General features: G+C 35.2%; 1 protein-coding gene and 1 long non-coding RNA gene across 4 annotated transcripts in view; one reads left to right on the forward strand and one right to left on the reverse strand.

Annotated features, from left to right (window-relative positions):
- LOC125661697 (multiple epidermal growth factor-like domains protein 11) overlaps positions 1 to 15,687 on the forward strand; it is a 55,886-nt gene that overhangs the window by 6,699 nt on the left and 33,500 nt on the right. The gene's annotated exons all lie outside the window — the stretch shown is intronic.
- On the reverse strand, positions 6,338 to 13,269 carry LOC130049077 (uncharacterized). The gene is made up of 2 exons (XR_008797602.1): positions 7,819 to 13,269; positions 6,338 to 6,787 (listed from the first exon to the last, which is right to left on the reverse strand). It is a non-coding gene; the product is annotated as an uncharacterized LOC130049077 (long non-coding RNA).

Here is a 15,687-nt window from a genome sequence, read left to right on the forward strand (position 1 = left end):
TTCAATTGTCTAATTTAGGTATTTAAGTGTATGTAAACCGACAGGTTGCACTCCTTATTCATTTAAGTTCACTTTAGTTCGGCTTGGCAAGATATGTGTTTTCACGTTCACTAATTCAAAGTCGGGTTTCTCCATTTATGCTTGAGAGATCTGGCCGCTGGTATCGAAATATAGGTTTACGCTTGTTGTATTTGGGATAATTAGAGTACTGCAAAGGCTACACCATACGTTCCTCGGATAGTGATGACAAAAGTTTAGTGCAATAGCTGTATGCATAATGGGAAAATTGCAGGAAATTAGTTGACCTAATTCTAACCCTAACTATCTGTATCCGCAATGGAAGAAGTCCGAAAAGTGTTTGACCTACTTTTAAATAGGTCGTGGAGCACCAATCCAGCTGAAATGCAAATTCACTCTTACGCTTCTTAAGGGATAAATTGTGGTCAGTGTGCTATGCATGCATCTGTTATTGAAAATTATTTGGAAAGCATTACATCTGGTGGACAGACGGACGGATAGCGTCATAACACATACACACACACACACACACACACACACACACACACACACACACACATACATGTAACGCGTGTCAAATGAACACCTTAACTTCCCACCTGCAACTGAACACTTCTACAGTTATTGGTATTTTAGTACGAAAATTTACTATTTGGTACTAAAAACAACATAGAAGACATTGCTGCGGTCGAAATTTGTGAAATATCGTTTTATTCACTCCTTGAATTTTTGCTTATCAAGTGAACACTTTCCTTTACACACGGTCAATTGAACACTTTCCTTTACACACGGGCAATTGAACACTTTCCTTTACACACGGGCAATTGAACACTTTCCTTTACACACAGGCAATTGAACACTTTCCTTTACACACGGTCAATTGAACACTTTCCTTTACACACAGGCAATTGAACACTCTGACACACACGGGCAAATGAACACTCTGACACACACGTGTAATTGAACAATCTGACGCACATGGCCAATTAAATACTCTGATACACGCAGCCAGTTAAACACTCTGATACACACAGGCAATCAAACACTCTGAAACATCCAAACAATCATTCTCACCACGCTAAATAAATAAGGCAAAATCTCTAAAGCTTACAAAAAAGCGTGAAACGATGATATAAATCGAAATTGGGATGGGATAGACAGGGAATCCACACATTTCGTTGAAATTATCGCCGCAAGAAAATTAAAAAAAAGGGGGGGGGGGTAGTATTGATTGGATGATTGATTATATATTTTACGTCCCGTCGAGAATATTTTATTCATATTGAGACGTAACCAGCTTTAAGCGGAGTACCACGAATTTAGACCTATCCAATGTATCCATAGGGTTCAGGGTCGTAGCAGTGAGGGTTCTTTGAAATATCGTGCCAACACCTACTACATGTACGACAAGGGATATACGTTTATAAGGTCACATCCAAAAGATCCGTGATTCTCACTTCTAAACGTCGAGCGTTTGGCGAAGGAGCAATTAACACTAGGTTTGACGCATGAACGATGCTTGAACTCACGACCTCCCGGTTACGAAGCGAACGCTCTACCATTGAGCTACCGCGACCGGTCGGGGGGAGGGGTAGTAGTGTCCATAATGATGACTTTTAATGTAATAATAACTTATGATAATCATCATTATTATAAATATATATATACTTCTATGATTATAGACTCCCTCGTTTGCCAATGCATGCTGTACGGGCCAGACTCTGTAGTAATTCGACCAAAAAGTATGATAAATAAAATCAAAATTCTGTAATACAGTGCCTAAAGGATCTAAAACAAGTATTCATAATTATATACATTTTTTGTATCACTTTAAGTTTTTTGTTGACTTTTGACATGAATAAAAATTAGATATATCTTTGTAAAGAAATGTTACGCGATATCTTAATTCCACTCTAAAAGGGAACATTTTCATGAACATTCTGTTTAAATATGTAACTACATAGATGTGACCTTACAGAAAACTTTAATCAAACGTTGCAAAAACCATAAATTCTTTGAAAATCCGGTTTATAACACCAGTTCATATAACATAACTTCAGAATCAGGATTTGTTCCCGGTTCCTTTATATACTGTTACAAAAATATCTACATGTTTATGATATGTACATGCACATTATGTCAATTTTGACTATCATCTCACCTTGAAATATGAGGACAAAATTGTAATAGAGAACCCCCAAAAATCACGATTTTGATTCATCTTAGATATTTTTGTTTAGAGATTTCGTGCCTTTGGCACTCATTACGCCCTTCTCTAAACGTGTTACGTGTTGGACACCACCACCCCCCCACCCCCCCCCCCCTCATTAACTACGTCTGAAACACACCGACAATTGAACCTGGTACATTGCGCATAAATTGAACTATTATAACGAAAGGTAAAATTCAAGTTACATATTTGTAAGTTTTATTGATGAACTTAGTCCAGTCTCGAAAGGCAAGTAGAGATTTAAAACATTTCCTGAACATCGGCAATTCGCGCCTTCGAATGAGAAATAATCTCCCTCATAAAAGTGATTTGGACCCCCACTCCTTTCCCTGCCGATCTGAGGACAGAGATGACCAATTGCAAATTCAAGGGAATATATTACCTTCTGTTTTTGTTCAAAAACTGGACGTGTCCTCTCATGACCTTTATAATACAAATTCACCAGGTTGATTTTTAAAATCTTTTTAATGTTTTACATAAGCTCAAATTAAAGTCCAATAATATACGCACATCAAATCAATTATCGCTCTCATTAATTCAATTGATGCGCACATCCATGGGGTGGAAATATTGCTCGCAAAAATTAATTTAGAGCTCTGTATGAATGACTTGATTATCTCTTTTAATTCAATGGAGGATCTTTTTAATTATATATATAAGGCTATTTCATAAGCAATTAATGCGCGCATCATTTTTTTTTAAAAGAGCAACAATTCAATTAAAGAAATCATTCAATTGTGGATATCTTGAATTGAAGATTATATCTCAATTAGATAATCTCTCTAAAATAATTATTCCACGCATCAATTTAATTAATGATATCATTAATTCAATAGAAGAGAGCAATAATTCAATTATTGTGCACATTAAGTGATGTTAGCATTAATGAATTATTGCTCTCTTCAATTGAATTGTAGCCTGCATTAATTCTATTGTTGGTATCATTAAATTATAATTCATTTGAGGAGAGCAACAATTAAATTATTGCCTGCATCAATTCAGCAGAATAAATAATGTTATCAATAATTCAATTCATGCTCGCAATATATATATAATGCAGAATTGAAGATATTAATTATTTGAAGAGATCTTTGATTGCAATGTTGGTGCATGAAATGAATTGATAATATCTTCAAATAATTAAAGATATCTTCAAATATTTGAGTTTGTTAATTTGGCGCTCCATAGATCTAAAACTATTCCTAGTGGATTCTGGTGCTTTCTGACTCAGACATCATAACAGCTCTTGCCACAAATGAATCTCACCATACAAGTGATAAAAACACACTTGAATATGTTGCAGAAAAATAAAGATCAGGTGGGTCGCATATACCTATAGCCACCTCTCTCTTAATTTCTTCATAGGATTCATATACTTAAAGGGATTTTTCTCCTTGAAAAGGTGATATTTAAAAATATGTCACTTTTCAAGGAATTTTATAATCCCCCAATAGTATGTACCGGGGTAATTTCTAAACTGTTTGGTGAAAATGTTGACAATTAAGAATCAGTCACTGGTTATCCATGTGGAATTTAGCTATCTCATATGAATAAACTTTTGATTATTTTACTACAATGTACCATATTAACCAATTTCGGAAATAATTCCTTATTTGTCTTAAATTTTGATTTGATATAAAGAGCAAACTGAAATGATAAACCAAAGTTCACATTCAACACCAGTGAGGCAATTGTATACAAATATCAAATTCATATATTACAGAATTCATTAAGATATTTGAATTATTCTAATCTTTTAATGTTCCATGGTAGCAATGAAAACAGCAGGTCTTTTATTCTCAGTCATATATTTTATTATATTACAGGAGATGTTATATGTACAATTAGTATATATATATATATACATTATATATGTAATTGCATGTGCCAAAAAAATGTATACATACATGAGTAATTCAACCACAGACATATCAATAAATTTGCATTTAATACATTGAATGTAGTCCTTTGATTAAATAATCAACACAGATGGATCCATATGATAATACATGTATTTGTAAAAGAAAAAAAAAAAGAGTTCCATTTCTCATACAAATGATATCTGTACAAATATCAAAATCAACAAGAGGCCCAGGGGCCACATCGCTCACCTGAGTCACCTTGGCCCTGCTGTTTTGATTTTTAAATGCTATTTTATCAATCTTTATTCTCATGAATAATGTGACCCAAACCTACCTCTAAAGAACACAACATTACTAAAATGAAATCATATAACACAAAGATATGACAAGCATGATATTGCTGTTCTGGATAAGACCAAGGTATGAAGTCATAGGTATTGGTATGATATGAAAGACTTTGCCATAAGTAATCTATATACAATACATGAAAGCCCTATCTAAAATAGTCCTGGATATACTTAATAAGTTATACTTTCTTAAAAGTAGGTCAAACTCAGAGTTCAGGGTCACAAGGTCAAAGAACATAATATGATTGATTGTTTTAGCTGTTTTCCGCCACACTCAACAATTTTTCAGTTATCTGGTGGTGCCCAGTTTTTATTGGTGGAAGAGAGAACCCAGATACAATGTACCTGGGAAGAGACCACTGACCTTCCGAGAGTAAACTGGGAAACTTTCTCACTTACCGGTGCAAGCAAGATTCGAACCCACGCCAACCACTGAAGAGACATTATTTGTCGAAATGCGCATCTGGTGCATCAAAATTGGTACCATATAAGTTTTACCTTAAACACAATGTAGTTCAGGACACACTGAATAGGTCAGATTTGTTTTGCCATAAAAATTGTATATACAAGATATGAAAGCTCTAGCTTAAATAGTTCAAGAGATATCTTTAAAGATTTTGCCTTTAAATATACATGTATCAGCATATAAAACTTTGATCCCCTATTGTTACCACACCATACCTCCCGGGAAATGATTTTAACAAACTTGAATATGCACTATGTCAGGAAGGTTTAATGTAAATTTGTGTGCTTCATACTAAATTTGAAAAGAATTCTGTTATTCGAATCGTAGATTGATCGCTGTTCGTTATCTTCACCTTTCAGTTATAGAATTTAGTTAAAAATATTCAATTGTTAACATCGACGGACTACAACGGACGCAGACCAATAGCAATATGTCATCTGAGTTTACTCAAGTGACCTAAAATTGTATAATTTTTCTAAAGCTTTTGAAAATTGATAATGCTATTAAAGCCTAGTCTGATCCCTTACACTCCATTTCAATAGTTAAGCGTAAAAACAGATTGGAGTGGATGGGGACCAAACTTAAGAAAGCTGTGAGATTAGTTCAATATTCAAACCTACAGTTTTTGAATAATAAGTATTTAACCCAACTAGGATGATTTCATCCAAAATATTTCACTAAAAATATTTGTGGGGATATTAGTTCACACAGACATTATGTTTCAAAATGAGTACGAGTATGGAAATGAACTGGGGTTCAAATTGACTGGCTACGTATACCTAACATGGCTACATCAACAAAGAAAATCACTTGAAGCTGTGAGTTTTTAGGTTATATGTGGGTTTAAGGAATATTTGAAAGTATGCTTGGAAACAAGTATAGTGGGAAAATATGTTAGGAATTATTTAATATTAAATTCATGAGACAGCGATGCAGGAATGCAGTGATAGAGGGACTTAACCATGCACTTTTTTTCTGTGCCGTAAATTGAAGATTTTTAATAAGGGGCTCATCTGAAGCTCTAGCACTCTGACTTGCCCCAATATCTTCTGAAAGAGCTACAATTTTGGGTTTAGTTCTGCATCTAGTTTTTTAGGAGAAGATTTTAAAAGATTTTCCTTGTATATATTTCACATATAAAACTTAGATCCCCTATTGTGACCCCACTCTACCCCTGTGAGCCAAGACCTTTAACAAACTTGAATCTGTACTATATATGAATGTAAAACTTTGATCCTCGATTGTGACCTCACCCTACCCCCGGATACCATGATTTGCACAAAACAGGAACCTTTTATGTGAATTCAACTTTCCTGGTCCAGTGGTTCTTGAAAAGGTTTTTTAAATGACCCCACCCTATTTTTGTATACCCCTTATCTATTGATGATGCATACCAAGTTTGATTGAAACTGGCCCAGTGGTTCACTCTGGAGAAGAAAATGAAAATGTGAAAAGTTTACAGAGAGACAGACGACAGGCAAAGGTGATCAGAAAAGCTCATTTGAGCCTTTGGCTCAGGTGAGCTAAAAAAGTATATAAACATGTTCAATGTTAAACCTGTTTGTTGTATTGCTTAACAGCTCCATTGCCAGCATCTACCCTTACTGAGCTTACAGTGTCAGACCTTGATATCATCATCATCACTCATTTTGACTATCCAGGCCAAATTAATAGTTTTGCAAGGGTGAGGCCTGGCTGTCCTGTCGAGGTTGAAGTTTGTACTTCTACACTTGGCGACCCAGTGGATTGATCCTATCCAATCCTCTAAACTCTAGGTCTCGTTTTAGGATCTCATCCCATGTCAGCTTTGGTCTACCTGTGAAGTTCTTTTCTGTTGATCATGATGCATAACATTCTGACAAATCTGCAAAAATATTTAGAGAAGTGATTAGTAAAAGGTCTTCGTAAAAGGTAGCAAGAAATGTACAATTAGATAAAATCATAATTTCTATTTCTACAAAGTAAGTGTTTATCAAATGATCAGCTGTAAATATTAATTCACACATCAATTATCATTTTTAAAGATTCAAAGTGATACAGATATCATAAACATTTTATGACAAATATATCATAACTTCAGATTGTTTATATGAAAAACAAATGTATCCCCAGCTCCCCAAATTGGAAGTGCTCCAAATGAAACCTCCAACCCCTTAATGTACTGCATAGTATGGAAGATAAAGCATGAGCAGGAACAGATACATTATGAACTCCAATAATTAAGCCACATAGGAGAAGGGTTCACAAACTATTTTACACCCTCCACCCCTACAATCCACTATATTAGGGACAACATTTGGATCTTTGATCTGTCCCTGCAATATGCACATCGCAAATGGCATTGAAGTATTCTACAAAATTTCAAGTCTATCGGATAAGCCGTATAGGAGAAGTATTCACAAGCTATTTTAACATCCTCGACACCTCTTAGATCTACTATTAACTTTTAGAAAAATAATTGGACCCTCCTGTCCCGACAATATGCACATCTACAAATGGCAATGAAGCATTGTACAAAGTTTCAAGTCTATCCAATAAGCCATATAGGAGGAGAAGTGTTAACAAGGTATTTTACATCCTCCACCCCTCTTAGATCTACTATTAACTTTTAGGAAAATAATTGGATCCTTCCATCCCACCAATATACACATCTACAAATGGCAATGAAGCATTGTACAAAGTTTCAAGTCTATCTGATAAGCCATATAGGAGAAGTGTTCACAAGATTTTGTGGCAGACGGACAGAAAGTACAAAAACAATATGTCTCCCCTGAAAGAGGGGAGACATAATTACAGTACTTCAGCAATATTTTCACTGTATTTCAGTTGGAGGCTGTCAAAATACGAATTATCAATATACTCTTAAGGTGCAAATCAAAACTTGTATATATATACCTTTTCTCAATACATTTTAATGTGTTTTATTTCATCTCTAGTGGACTCTCTTTAGGACTGGCTCATTTTGCTGGGAATATGGGCATCTAGCTATCCTGGTGCCATGCTCTTTTTAATGAATATTGTATTTTCTAGGTTATGTCAAAGCCACTTTTTCTCTTTGATGCAAAATTATGTTTGACTGAAATTAAAGTGAAGGTTATTTAACAAGAAATCTAGTAGACACATTCAAGCAATACCTGTTCCCTACCACTACTAACTATATATGTATTCAACATATGTTCAAATTCAATGGAACCATTGGACTTCATATACTATTTTGTCAAAATGCACAGTATTAATGAAGAGGGTGTTACAACTTACATATACCAGATAAGACGTATCATCAATGTTCTACCTATTAATATCTGCTCTAGAACCTGATTTTCATGCACCCATGTTATGATGGACTGTATTATGGTATTTATCAAGCTCTTTCATCTGTCTGTTAGCTTTTATAAAAATTCAAAATCTTAGTTTATCAATCCTTATACCCACTCAGGTGATCTAATCAGTAATTAAAAAAACTGATTAATCTTTTTGAACATCATATCTAGCAAAGATACTTACGTACATATGTAACTTTAAAATGATACTTATGCCTTGTTCAAACAGCGGTTTTAATGCATATTTTGAATTAAAATTTTCAAACTTTAATGCGCATCAAATATACTTCGTAGAATAGATATAGGCCCCTGCATAATGACAAATTTGAGTCACATGCATCATACCCCTGGTTAGCTATAGATTTATATTTATGCTAATTTTGACTGAAAAACTAATTTTAAAAAACTTAATTGATCGCTAAAAATAGTGAACATTAAGTAATTAGAAAATGCCAGATGTAGATCTGTGCTCTGCAGAGACATACTGGGTCATATATGCATAAAGAAGAAAAAAACTATAAAACAATTCTCTTTGATCCACTGTAAATTGTAGGAAAATATTCGATCCCTGGGTCAGAAGAACGTGAACAACATTAAATGATAATGAAGTATTGTACACAATGGCCTTCATTTTTGCAGTTACTGCCATTACACCAGAAGTAGGGGGCGTGCTTACTGATGGGGTCCCCCCCCCCAATTGTGGCCCCATCCTACCCCCGGGGGCCATGATTTGAACAAACTTGAATCTGCACTATGTCAGAAAGTTTTCATGTAAAAATCAGTTTTTCTGGCTCAGTGGTTCTTGAGAAGAAGATATTTAAAGATTTTTCATATATATTTGTATGTAAAACTTTGATCCCCTATTGTGGCCCCATCCAACCCCCGGGGCCCATGATTTGAACAAACTTGAATCTGCATTATGTCAGGTAGCTTTCATGTAAATCTCAGGCCATCATTAAAAATATTTTTGTTTGATATACTCTGACTCACATTTTTCAAGGTGGGTCGGTAGGTAGGTTTTTTTTTTTTGGGGGGGGGGGTTTAACGTCATGAAAATTTGTAATATTTTCTTTTAGAATAAGGAGAATTTTCTATTTTTCAAGGGACCCCCCCCCCCAAAAAAAAGTTTTAAATTGCTGGAAAAAATGGTCGGGTAGGAGCAAATTTGATTGGTCGGTCGGAGTACATCAAACAAATCAATGTTTATTTTTGACCTCAGCTTTTCTGGCTTAGTGGTTCTTGAGAAGAAGATTTTTAAAGTTTTTCCCTATATATTTGTATGTAAAACTTTGATCCCCCCTTGTGGCCCCATCCTACCCCCGGGGGTCATGATTTGAACAAACTTGAATCTGCAATATGTCAGGAAGCTTTCAGGTAAATTTCAGCTCTTCTGGCCCAGTGGTTCTTGAGAAGAAGATTTTTAAATGACCCCAACCTATTTTTGTGATTATCTCCCCCTTGAAAGGGACATGGCCCTTCATTTGAACAAACTTGAAAGCCCTTCACCCAAGGATGTTTTTGGCCAAGTTTGGTTGAAATTGGCCCAGTGGTTCTGGAGAAGAAGTCGAAAATGTGAAAAGTTTACAGACGGACAGACAGACGACAGACAAAATGTGATCAGAAAAGCTCACTTGAACGTTTGGTTCAGGTGAGCTAAAAATAAATTAAAATATGCAAATTCATTTTTGTGTTGAATGTATTAATTGTTACACAAATTTACTACATGTATATGTATCTATAGTTTACAAATCATTACATTTTGCTAAATGATATAATTATTCTACACATATCATCTAAGATTTTAATTATACAAAATAAGATCATATAAAATCTGTAAATAAATTATGGATCAACAAAATTGTTAAATACTAAGATCTGCTTTCATATTTACTGTACTTAAGGCCACATAGAATTTCATAGTTACAGATTATCATCCACGCCCACCCCTCTCAAAATTATCCACCCCATTGTTTTTTATTCTACCTTTTTTTTTAAAAAAAGAAGTTGAGAACAAATATTTGGCTTGTATATCAAACATTTAGAGCATTTCAATGACTGACCCTAACATTTTGGCTTGTTGTGGTTATATTTGACATGTTTCTATTATAAGGGTACCCAAAGATGTGGTAGTTGTGAAGGACTGTTGCAGTGTGATATGCATTTGGTCAAGTGACTGCACATGTATGCCTTGTTAAAATTGATTAATGGAGATGCTATTGAATGTGAAAGTATGCGATACCATGCCATTTCCCAATTCTGTGTTTGGAACTTTTATTATTGAGTGTGCGTGTCTTAGACTAGAAGAAGATGATGGCAAACTGAATTGAATAATGTTAAGCAAAAGAACTACAGTACAGTGACTGTTGCTTTGTGGTACAATGATGGTAATTATGACTCATTAATTAGCGGATACGGCAATGGCATATCCTGATCCTGCATAAACTGTATATTCAAACAAGAGGCCCATGGGCCACATCGCTCACCTGATTCACCTTGGCCCATATTTAAAGATTTGTTCTACATATTCGCTTCTAAAACTTTGATCCCTATTTAAGTATTGTGGCCCAACCTACTCACGGGGCCATGATTTCTCCTACCTAAAATCTAACTCCAAAAAACCCCACACAAACATAGCTTGTAAAGGGGATAGGAGGACGTGCCTGGTGTTTAATAATTCAATGTGTACAGGCATTAGAAAAATGTGTATATGCAAAAACATACTTTAAATTGTATGCAAACAGTCTATACGAAAGTTTTTTGGACCACACAGGACATTCGGTCCTGTGTAATCAATGAACACACCGGACCGAACCAAATTTTGTCAGACCGAAAAACCTAATGTAAAAAAGAGAAACATGTGAAAATGTAAAACCAAGGAAATCTTATTTATTATACTAGTAATACTATACCAGGGATCCCTCCCGCATAATACTTTAGACGGTCCATGCGGTTTAATCACATTCATTTACGTATTTGGATTTGTGTGATATTTTTTACTTACAACAAACATTTAATTGACTCCGCGTCAAAATAATAAAGCTTAAAACCGAATACTGAGACATCGGACATTCCGGTCCGGTGTAAAAAATGACACATCGGACCTGAGGCACTGCACATCGGTCAGGTCCGACGGTCCGATGTCTTTCGCATAGACTGTGCAAAATGATACCCATGTCTAGTCCTATTATAACATTGGAATGAAAATTTGATCTGGCCACCATTGCTACACGACATTTTAAGTTACGAAAAATAAAAAATTTACATATGAACACCTAGGCTGTGTCAAGCTGAGTGAGCAAGTTTGTGCAGAACGAACAAAAATTACACCAAACACAGCGACACCTTTTCGAAATTTTATTTTTACAAACTTGAATCTGCACTACAGAGCTGTATGTCAGGAAGCTTTCATGTAAATTATGTAAACTGCTCTGGCCTAATGGTTCTTGAGAAGAAGATTTTTATGGCCCCATTCTACCCCAGGGGGTCATGATTTTAACAAACCTGAATCTGCACTATGTCAGGAAGTTTTTATGTAAATTTGTACTTTCCTAGCCCAGTGTTTCTTGAGAAGATGATTTTTAAAGATTTTACCTTTATATTTGTATGTAAAATATTTGATCCCCTATTGTGGCCCCATCCTACCTATGGGGGTCATGATTTGAACAAACTTCAATCTACACTATGTCAGGAAGCTTTCATGTAAATTTCAGCTCTTCTGGCCCAGTGGTTCTTTAGGGGAAAATTTTTAAATGACCCAACCCTATTTTTGCAATTTTGTAATTCTATATTCCCTTTGAAAGGGGGTGTGGCCCTTTATTTGAACAAACTTGAAAGCCCTTCACAAAGGATGCTTTTTGTCAAGTTTGGTTGAAATTGGCCCAGTGGTTCTTGAGAAGAAGTCAGAAATGTGAAAGTTTACAGACAGACGGACAACAGGGGATTGGAAAAGCTCATTTAAACTTTCAGCTCAGGTGAGCTAAAAATTACTATTATTCAAAAAAAGCGCAAAAGAATGTTCAACTTCAGTGTTACATGAAAATGTACTTCAAAATCACTTAAAAACAATTATAATATTGCTGTATGAAAATTTTCTGTCCAAAGAAAACAATGTAAAAAAATATATGAAGTAATCTACACTCTTCAGCAACATGCGAGTATAATGAACGGGAAATATATATTCTGAAAAATAAAAAATACACCACCTGCCCCATTTTTTTCCAAGCAAGGATGGAAATCTAAAAAATAATTTTATGACTATGTGGCCTAAAATATTTTGTATACTTACTAATTTCAAAAGTCGAAAAGGAAATGTTATCCATGTGAAGCACTCTGTTCATCCTCTGGGGAAGACAATCTTTGATTTGCAGTTTGTGTCATGACTACACCATGATATCTTCTAATCTCGTCATACTATCAGAAAGTAGTTTTGGCAGTTGGCAAGTGTATCAATGGTGTAACTTCTTCATGATCAGATCTTCTATACTGTGTCATATTCAGCATAAAGTAACAAGGGCTATCATCTAGTTCTGATGTACTGAGGAAGGGCTGTTTTTCTCAACACAGCCTTTCTTCTGGTATTCTTATGGATACTTTATTCATCTTTTAATTACATTTCCTTCTTAGAGATTAAAAGTTGAAGACCACTGAAAGAAAAAGAAGTGATTTAATGAGTTCCATGTACAACTGTAGTTTATCGAATGTGCTGACCAGAATATTATCTAACTGTAGCCCCCCTCCCCGATCAAGCATGCAATGTCATACATGTATCTGAAATCAATACTTATAAAAATTAATTAAAATTAAAATGTTCAAATCTACAATCTTGTTACACATCTCCTATATTTTTTACTTATCATAACTTTGAATTTTTAATAAGTGTGTCCTTTTGTCCACAAACTTTAACAACCCCTCATAAACAATTTACAAATATGATATCAGAAATAATAATCTAAAAACATTATCCTGTTGTTCATAGATACCATCAACACTAAGAGTATAACAAATAACAAAAGCTCTCCTGACATTGTCCCATTCTGAAAGCCCAAAGGCAGGGGGTTACCCAGAATTGTGTCTAAAGAGAGGAATAATATTTATGGAATTAACCAAAAAATTAGTTATAAATTTTTAAAATTTTTAGCTATGAATTCATGTTAAAAAATTGGTAGCTCAGTGGTAACAGAGCATTTGCTTCATGATGAAGAAATCATGGTTTCGAACCATGCTAATGTACTTTATTTAGGGTGTAAAAGGTAGTGAGGTGAATGCTCCATCGTCATATTTAGCATTCAAAAGAGAAAGTTGCTGGTCTTTCAGATGAGACCTTCAAACACCACATGCATGCGTCTAAATGTGTCGCACTTCATATTACTGAAATATTCTCTACAGGTATTATACTAAAATCAAACAAACACATATAATCATATACATGTTAAAAATCTTAATTTTAGAAATTTCTTCTTCTGACAAAATGATGCGCAAGCATATAAATGGAAGCTATGCCACTATATGTCATGACACTGTACAGCTTGATCAGTTTATACATCACATAAACAATCACAGATGTAAACAATCAAGAAAAACTCAGTACACAACATCATCCCTTAATTTTGTATTGTAGCTGAAGATCATTCTTCCAAGATCGAAATGCAGCTTGGAAATGATTAGCGAGGGTTGAATTATTCTTAAAAAGTAGATTGAAAGCAAAGGGTAACTGCCAAAGTTACCAGGAGACAATAATCCATACATCGTTCGAATTTCCTCCACTGCCACCTAAAGTGCACGTGTAAACCACGCGTGTGACACCACAGCCCGACAGGCTACATTGTAAACAAGTAAAATGCATTCAGAGTAATAGTTTTACATATCATATTCTGTTTGGTTTATAGTCTTAGTAGTTACATACCTATGCGGTACGCCTGTACCATGTACGTACTGCAAACAGTGCGGCGTAATGTACATTTGCATCCTCAGGGATTTCAACCCGGACAAAGTGGAACATGCCAATCCGAATACATATACATCTTTCTTTTTTATTTTTGCATTTTTATTTATTTATCTATTTATTATTTATGTCATGGCGTTGGAAAAAACTTCAAAGTAGGGAGACAGATGTAAAGGGGTATACGTTCCAATCATCCAAAAAATGTGCCGTGTGGGGGGTGGGGTAGGGGGGTTGATTCCTAAGGACCTGGCGCATTTCTTTTTGTGAAATTCTATCCAAAATCAATATGAATTCTTAGTATACAGAGTACATTAACTGCAAAGATTATATTTCAAAAAGAAAAGAAAAACCAAACAGTTCACGCAGATTTATCACTTTTATCATCGAAATTTTCAGTAACTCGGGTACTCTGTCGCTTGTACATAACACGATCGGTATGAAACACCATTTAATCAGTCTATGTAATAAAAAACCCATTGATAACATGCAAAAAAATTCTTTCAACCGTGTTTACTTACCTCAGATGGGCCAACTTCTTTCCCTGGAAAACTCCATTATGATGATATCACAAATGACGTCATTTAAAACAGAGCATGCGCACTTCGAAAGTGTGTAAGCCATGCTCGCAAGGAAAAAAGATGGACGAGTGCTAAATCTTTACACACCTGTTACACACATCTCATAAATCCTGTTAAGTAAACACTTCAGGATTTTGATGGTAGGTGACCTATTTAATGATTTTATGCTGATTTTTATAAAAATCCAACTGAACACCACCATTTCCGTGTTCCTTTGGCCGACCCCGTGTTGATTTACACGTGTGCCTTCTTATTCACTGGTTCAATTGACAGGGCTTACAAACACACACACACACACACACACACACACACACACACACACACACACACACACACACACACACACACACATACGTGTATCGAGTCCGATCTGGGGACCCTGTCATAAGATCTTAAAATGGGGACTCAGAGATTTCATGACATATTTGGTATTGTTCAACTCATTTTACTCTGTAGGTATCCTGATTTAAGTAAACAGAGTGAGTCTTTGAGCTGGGCTGATATTTCCATGAATTTAGAAAACGGGGACCCGGAAGTGCCAATCTGGGGACTTCTGTGTAAAGTTAGGGGACCCAATTCCTCATAAGCAAACAGAATTGAGGACCTAACCTCAGTTGTTCATACACAGAGACAAATGGGGACCTATTCATGAATTAAAAATTTTGGGGTAGCATGGACATATGGATCATACATGTCATTAATTTTATTGACTGGGTTCTAGGGCAACATGTGGTTTGTCGGACCCATGAACCAAACTGTTTGCTTGGGGTCGTTAAGCCGAAGGCAAACAGTTTTGTTCGAAGGACAAAACACGTTTTGTCCGAGAACATAGTCAAACAATGTGTTGTCATACCTTTTTACTTTTTATTTTATCATATCTTGTGATGGTTTCCATGTTTGCGATCGTTGATTAGATAATAACTTA

The sequence above is a fragment of the Ostrea edulis genome, chromosome 8 (genome assembly GCF_947568905.1).
Source record: "Ostrea edulis chromosome 8, xbOstEdul1.1, whole genome shotgun sequence".
In the NCBI taxonomy this organism is placed as follows: domain Eukaryota; kingdom Metazoa; phylum Mollusca; class Bivalvia; order Ostreida; family Ostreidae; genus Ostrea; species Ostrea edulis.